We start from the raw sequence: 8,070 nt of genomic DNA on the forward strand, positions 1-8,070 counted from the left end.
CCGGTCAGGTCGAAACGGCCCCGGTGTGGTAGGGACGACCCCGGTCAGGTTGAAACAGCCCCGGTGTGGTAGGGACAACCCCGGTGAGGTTGAAACGGCCCCCGTGAGGTAGGGACGACCCCGGTGAGGTTGAAACGGCCCCCGTGAGGTAGGGACGACCCCGGTCAGGTCGAAATGGCCCCGGTGTGGTAGGGACAACCCCGGTCTGGTTGAAACGGCCCCGGTGTGGTAGGGACAACCCCGGTGAGGTTGAAACGGCCCCCGTGAGGTAGGGACGACCCCGGTGAGGTTGAAACGGCCCCCGTGAGGTAGGGACGACCCCGGTCAGGTCGAAATGGCCCCGGTGTGGTAGGGACAACCCCGGTCTGGTTGAAACGGCCCCGGTGTGGTAGGGACGACCCCGGTGAGGTTGAAACAGCCCCCGTGAGGTAGGGACGACCCCGGTCAGGTCGAAACGGCCCCGGTGTGGTAGGGACAACCCCGGTCAGGTTGAAACGGCCCCCGTGAGGTAGGGACGACCCCGGTGAGGTTGAAACGGCCCCCGTGAGGTAGGGACGACCCTGGTGAGGTTGAAACGGCCCCCGTGAGGTAGGGACGACCCCGGTGAGGTTGAAACGGCCCTGGTGAGACTCAGACGGCCCTGGTGAGGTTGAGACTACTCCAGTGAGGTTGGGACAAATAAAGGGGACCAGTATGGACTGATGAACAGGGGTAGATACAGAAGCAGAGCAACATTGAACAGAATGTTAAACTACAGTGGGAAGCCTGGGGAGGGTTGGGGGGGGGATTAAGAGACCAACTGAAGGACTTATATGCATGCATATAAGATTAACCAATGGACACAGACACGGGGCGGGGAGGGCGGGGGGTAGGGGCCAGGGGAATGTCAAGGGGGGGAGAAAAGGAGACATATGTAATACTCTTTGTAATACTTTAAGAAATAAAAATTATTTAAATATTAAAAAAAAAAAAAAAAAAAAAACCTGCTGACACCTCAATCTTGGACTTCCACCTCCAGAACTGCGAGAGAATCCATTTTCGAGTGTGATATTTTGTTATAGCAGCTGTATCTGACTAATACAAGGACTAGGGAGAGGTGACTCTAACATGCAGATAAGTAAGGGAACACAACACCCTGGGGTGAAGATAAGTGCACTGGAGAAAACAAAACACGGGATCAGGATGGAGGGATTGCAGGTGGCCTTCAAGCTGAGAGCTAAATAACAAGGAGCTAATCAGGCAAAGGTTTGGAAACAGGAAACAGCTTGTAAAAAGGTCCTAAGCTCTGCAAGATAAATGCTGAGTGAACAGGTGCAGGGCTACACAGTTCTCCCTTCCTGGTCCCATGCCGCAGCTGCCTTTTGAGGATGCCCCGCCCTTGTCATTGTGAGAAGTCCAAAGGTCTGTTCATCAACACCCTATCCTGCTCCCTTCCAGCAAGGACAGGCACGTGACCAAGACCAGCCAATCACCACCTCTCTCGGGCCCTGGTTCCAGAGCAGGGAGGGCAGGGATGAGAAGGGGGGCAGGTACTGGGGGGTGAGGAGTTTGGTGGCTGGTCCTTGGGAATGCCCCTTTTTCTGCAAGTGCCAAGCTGGTTCCCAGCGTTGCTGCTGTGGGTTCCATGAACCGCCCCCAGAATGTCCTCTCCTCCTCCCACAAAGTCCCGTGGTGGTTAGAAAAGGTGATGGTGGCTACTGTGGGTAAGAGCAAGCTGCAGGCACCAAGACTGATGTTCTACCAGGCAATGTGGCAGGACCCAGGCCCAGAGCCTGGCCCCCCAGCCATTCCTGTGGGGAAATGTGGGTGGAGTGAAAGGGGTAAGGACAGTGGGCAAGAATCATACAGAGCTTCTTAGGGGGAATTTGTCAAACAGCAACACCTGAGGGAAGGTGTGGGGCAGGTTCCAAGACTACACAATAACATTTTTAAATTTTAAATGGATTCAATGAATCCACAGCGAACTGGTTGGCCAAGATGGGCTCACAGAGTATGAAAGTAACGAATGCTCATTGTAAAGAAAACAAACAAAGACTGACCACCCCAACAATAACATTGCTATTTTGGCAAATATCCTTCCAGCTGCTTTTTTTTTTTTTAATGTATTGTGGTAAAATCTGCATAACATAAAATTTACCACTTTAACCATTTTCAGTGGCATTAAGTACATTCACCTGTCGTGCAGCTATTGCCATCATGCGTCTCCAGAACTTTCCCACCTTCCCAAACGGAAACTCTGCCCCATTAAATACTAACTCCATTCTCCCTTTTTCCTGCCCCTGGCAACCACCATTCTACTTTCTGTTTCTGTGGAGTTGACTCCTCCAGGTACCATATCAGTAGAATCATGTAGTATTTGTCTCCTGTGACTGAGCAAACTACTTTTTTTAAGCACACTTACAGAGTTTTTACCGAAATGGAATCATAATAAGTAATTTTATAACTTTTTATTTGGCGATACATCACATGCCTCCACGTTCACATATGAAGTTTTGCACCCTCATTCTGAGTACCGCCACACTCCAGGGAGAGCCAGTCTTGTCATTTGGTTGTTTCTAGTCTCTCTCCTGAGCAATCTTTAGTAAATAACCTGTCTCCATCCTCACAAAGTATCCGGCCAGGTCTTTCAGATGGGTGCCTGGAGGTCTGGCTTCTGAGCCACAGGGAGCAGTTTAAACCTGAAGCACATCTCTAGATTGTACCATAAAAAGTGCTCAGTTTCTCAGCAACCTGGGGCTTATCATCAGCCTTTATAAATATTTTCTTATGTGGCTGGAGGAAAAGTATCTCATTGCTTCAGTCTGCATTTATTCAATTGAACATATTTTCATGTGTATTGGCCATTTGCCTTTCTTCCTTTGTGAATGACCCATTCCTACCTTCTGCAATTTTTTAAGGAAAAAAAGTATTCAGAAATAAAGAGGTATGTGTACTACCCTCAGTAACAAGACCAAATTAAATTGTGCCTCCTTAAGCCTCTCAGAAGGGCACATTTGTCAACGGAAGGAATGTGCTTCGATATTCCTCCTTTAGCGGATTTCTAGGATTTTTTTTTTTTCAATATGTGAATCATTAGCATCACAACAGCTGAAATAATCAGCACCAAAAGCTTACAGGTTTCCATCCGGCTCCTCAATCTCTGATAACAAAGAAAACAAGCAAGTTATCTAGCACTGGAAGTACAGATCTACATTTTCTCAGGTAACTGAGGCCAAGTTCAACTTAACATCATTCCTGGAACCCGGTGAACTGCATGCAGACAGGAGAGCACCGAGATCTGTGGGACAGGCTTTCTTGCACTTGAACCCCTACATTGTCAGCAAAGGAAATTGTGCAAAAAACAAGGGCATGATATTTTTTCCAGAAAATAAACAACAGAAAGTTCATTCAACTATTTATTTAAATAACATTATATGCCACTTAGAAAACCAAGAAATAATGTTCTTTACCATTTTTCTTTGTGTGTTTTTTTAAATTCTATTGAAAAAGAGAAGAAAATAACTCTAGTTTCCTAAATTGTTTCAACAAGAGCCAAAGTCTAATTTGATTCTATCTAAAATGTGTCCACAGTAGCCATGAAGTTGTCAAGTTTGGGAGGTAGGGAGAACACAGGGACACCCAGAACTACTGTGCTCAGTTAAGTCTAGTTATAACAATAATGACAATGACAACAACAATAATAAGAGCTCTCAAGAACATTTAACACCTTCAAGGCAACATGTTTGGGGTTTTTTTTTGCTCCTTGGGAGACAAAAATCCTGAATCTTCTTCGCCATTATCATTGTTGCTCTTTGATATTCTTCATCCAAAATTCAGATGACCTTGGTCCCTCCTTACAACACCCTTGTCCAGGCTGTCCTTTGAGTACCCTCCATGCAAGATCCTCCATGCAGTAAGTCAAAGTAGAAGATGAAAATGAGGGGAAGCACGGCATGGCTTGACCACAGTGGCCCACCACTTAGACTGAGGAGGAGGACGCCACTTGAGGGAAAGTGACAGGTAACGTGGAAAAACTCTCCTCCCCAGAAGAAAACATAAATTGTCCAAGGAGAGACATTTGAGCATTACACTTTCTCCTGCAAGTAAGGAAAACTTATTCAACTTTTCCTATGGGAATCTGGCCCAGAGCTTAGGACAGGAATGCACAGAGAAACTGGTAAGAAACTATGTGGTTCAGATCTCTCTTCTCAGCCTTTTCCCCTGCGCCTAATCTGGTCTCTTCCCCAATTTCTGTTTCCTGCAACCACATAGCAGAAAACATGGCACCCTTCCCCCCCAAACCCCCTCCCCCATCCCCGCCACTACCATCACCCACAACATCTGAGTCTGCACATTATAGGACAGCCACTCAAGTTCCAAATTCTATAAAAGGGCTCTAATTGGCCCAGCCTGACCAGGTACTCTTCTGTGTAGGCCATCCTGGGTCAGGTGTGCAGCTGTGGTCAAGGGCTACGGTTATCTGGTCTTGAAGCCCTGAGAATTGACATCAAGTAGAAACCATTCCCAAATATTCTTGTGGTGTGTCCTACAACTTGCCATGAACTTCTGAATTAAAAGGTTTTGTTGTAAATGTAAGTTTTCAATTCACTTGGGTAAATATCTAGGAGTGATATTGTTGAATTGTATGATAAATATATGTTTAACTTTATAGGAAGCTACCAACGTTCACTCAAGAAGAAATAGATAAAGCGAATAGTGCTAGATCTATCAGCAATTGAATTGTAATGAAAACCTTCCAACAAAGAAAACTTCATGCCCAGATGAAGTTTCATTGGTGAATTCTACCAAACAGTGAAGGAAGAAATCCTATCAATTCTACACGGCTTTTTAGAGAAATAAAACAGGAGGAAAATTTCCCAACTCACTATGTGAGGCCAGATTTATCCTGATACCAAAAACAGAGAAAGATTTTACAAGAAAAGAAAACTACAGACCAATATATCACATGAACATAAAAGCAAAACTCATCAACAAAATATTAGCTAATTTAATCCTGCAATATATTAAAAGGATAATATATCACAACTAAATGGAGCTTATCCCAGGAATGCAAAGCTGGTTCACACACTGCAAAATCAGTTTGTGTAATTTGTCCAAAAAAAAATTATAGATCTGGCCCTAGCCGGTATGGCTCAGTTGGTTGGACATCATCCTATGCACTGAAAGGTTGGCAGTTCGATTCCCAGTCAGAGCACATACCCAGGTTTCGGGTTTGACGGGAGACAAGCAATCGATATTTCTCTCTCACATTGATGTTTCTCTCTCACCCTCTCCTTTTCTCTCTCTCTATAAAAATCAATAAAAACATATTTTTTAAAAAGTATAGATCTATACATCACAAGAGTGGATTTTTCTGTATGCAAATTTTTAGAAACCACACAGAATGTCAGGAAATCAAGATAGAATGTACCCAGTGACAAATGAATATTTACAAATGGGTGGCTCAACCACACTGAAAGTTATGAGAAAAAAGGGAGCTGAGATGATGTTTTGACTATACTGTAAGACTAAAGCAAAGAGAGCTATGGAGAAACACTGGTTGGCAAATTTGTTTCTCAAACAGATATAGGCTATTAATTCTGAAACTATTTTACATATATAGAAGAGTTGAACAATAAGTAAACGTATTGGGAATAATGAGGGAGACAGGTTTTTCACTGACTGAGAAAGAAAAAATGAGGGGGAATGCTAGAATAAATATTATGGTGCTAGATTAGAGTCAGAAATAGCAGTCTGTACATTTGTTAATGTACATGAGTTTTTGTGTTAAAATGTAATCTAATTTTAAGAATTAAAATGTGGTGGGAAATGTTTTGTTTCTACATTAGTTAACCTATTAAATAATAACATTTTATAAATATCATTTGTACAAATACATTCAACATTATAGTTTGATTTATAAGAATAACTACACAGCCCTGGCTGATTTGCCTCAGAGGATCGCAGGTCTGATTCTGGTCAAGGGCATGTACCTTGGTTGCAAGCTCGATTCCTCATCCAGGTCGGGGTGGACTTGCAGGAGGCAGCAAGTCGATGTGTCTCTCTCACATCAATGTTTCTCTCTCTGTGTCTCTCCTCCTCCCTTTCAGGGGCACAGACCAGTGAGGAATTAAAAAAAAAAAATCAATGGAAAATATCCTCGGGTGAGGATTAACAAAAAAAAAATAAAAGCAACCTCACAAATGAGCAGCATGAGGTATATCAGTGACTGATTTTTCTCTCCTCCAGCTGAGAGCCCAGCACAGTGGAGACCTCACTCCTTGCCCTTACCTGGCAGCAAGGGGGAGCTCTACCTGAGAGGCTGTCCAAGGAGCCTTCCCCAAGGCTGAGGTCATTCTCCAGAGGATCAGCAAATGTGAAACTCTTCCCAGGGAGCAGCTGACAGGGTGTGTACATCTTCCCTCAGTGGTTGAGCATCGACCTATGAACCAGGAGGTCACAGTTGAATTCCCCATCAGGGCACACTCCCAGGTTGGGGGCTCTGTCCACAGTGTGGGGCATGCAGGAGGCATCTGATGGGTGATTCTCTCTCATCATTTTTCTATCTCCTCTCCCTTTTTCTCTGAAATCAATAAAAACATATTTTTTAAAAAACAATTCCATTTACAATAACATCAAACAGAAGAACATACTTAGGATTAAATTTTACCCAAAAATGTGCAAAATTTGTACTCTCAAAACTAAAAAAGAAAAAAAAATGTTGAACGAAATTAAACATCTCCCCTGGCCACATAACAGGCACATGCTCAAAACTGACCTGATATCCCTCAGGCTAGCAGGAAAGAGGTCAGAAAAATACCAGCCTCACAATGACTCAAGCCCTTGTTACCAATAAACTCATCTCTGATGTTCCTATCAGAACTGCAAAGCCTCAAAGTATCCTTAAAAGTTTTTCTTTGCAATGTCAAACAAAAACAACCAAGCGACAAAGGGCAAGAAATTGACCTCAAAGCAAAATGTAAAAGACAGATGATAAACCTAGACCCATGGGAGCAACTTCTGGGGCAGATGAATTTGAGTATTGGGGACATAGACTGATGCCATAACTGCAATTTCTGCAGCTCGTTGAAACTGTCCTGTTACGATTGACATGGATTTTGTTTGACAAGAGAATTCCTGGGTTACTTTTTTATTATTCCAATGCCCCAGAGACTTCGACTCAATTGCTGTGGGTCAGGCCCTCGGACCGTGGATTTTTACCCAGCCCGGGCTTTAGGGCGCAGCCTCACTCCTGGCCCCCTGGAAAAGCTGCCTCCAAACTCGGGGTACTGCTTGATCCGTTCCCTCCCGATAGTTTTCATACTTTGATTACCCTGGGGTCACGCTGGCCGGATTCAATCCTCCGGTGGACTCCAGAGAGGGCTAGCGCCCCATCCCGCCGCAAGCAGGGGGACGGTCTGAAATGACTTCTCAGAATCACCCTCTCACCCCCGAAATGGGGAGGAGAAAGGTAGGGGTGCAGAGCAAAATTGGAAATGGGCAAAAAGCTTGCGAGACGCTGAATGCAGGCACCGCTGGGATTCGAACCCAGGATCTCCTGTTTACTAGACAGGCGCTTTAACCAACTAAGCCACGGCGCCGCCCGCACGGGTACCGCGAGAATCTATCCCCCCTTTACTATCGTCTCCAGCGGTGCACGCATGCGCACAAATTTTGCCGGCGGCGGACGCATGCGTGGTGTATACAGACGCCGCTGAGTGGAGCGCTGAAACCCCGCGGTCCTTGAGTCCAGCGCGCGGTGGCTGGAGCCCGCGCGGCGTTCTCTTCGCCGTCTCTGGAGTGTCCGCGTCGGGTGTGGAGCCACGTGGCTTCCTTCTTTGGGGGACGCTAGCGCAAGACCCAGGCCTTTTGCCCTGGCGCCCGAACTCCACCAGGCTGTCCGCGAGGCCGAGTCCCCTTCTGCTCGGAAGATCCCCGCCCGCTATCGCGGCCGGACAGCCTGCCAGCCCTGCGTGGGGTCTGGGCGCACCCCACGAGGTGGTCGTGCAGTGACCGCGCACAGGACCCATCGCACTGGCGCCCTCCTCGGTGGTCCACCTTAGCCGCACCCTGTTATCCTGGCGGCTCATC

At 46.0% G+C, this 8,070-nt stretch overlaps 1 non-coding gene across 1 annotated transcript; it reads right to left on the bottom strand.

Moving 5' to 3' along the window:
* Positions 1–7,506: 7,506 nt before the first annotated feature.
* Positions 7,507–7,580, bottom strand: TRNAT-AGU (transfer RNA threonine (anticodon AGU)). Its single transcript has one exon. It is a non-coding gene; the product is annotated as a tRNA-Thr (tRNA).
* Between the last annotated feature and the right edge of the window lie 490 nt (positions 7,581–8,070).

The sequence above is a fragment of the Myotis yumanensis genome, unplaced genomic scaffold, assembly GCF_028538775.1.
Source record: "Myotis yumanensis isolate MYYU_CA2020_CCGP unplaced genomic scaffold, mMyoYum1.0.hap1 SCAF_18, whole genome shotgun sequence".
In the NCBI taxonomy this organism is placed as follows: Eukaryota; Metazoa; Chordata; class Mammalia; order Chiroptera; family Vespertilionidae; genus Myotis; species Myotis yumanensis.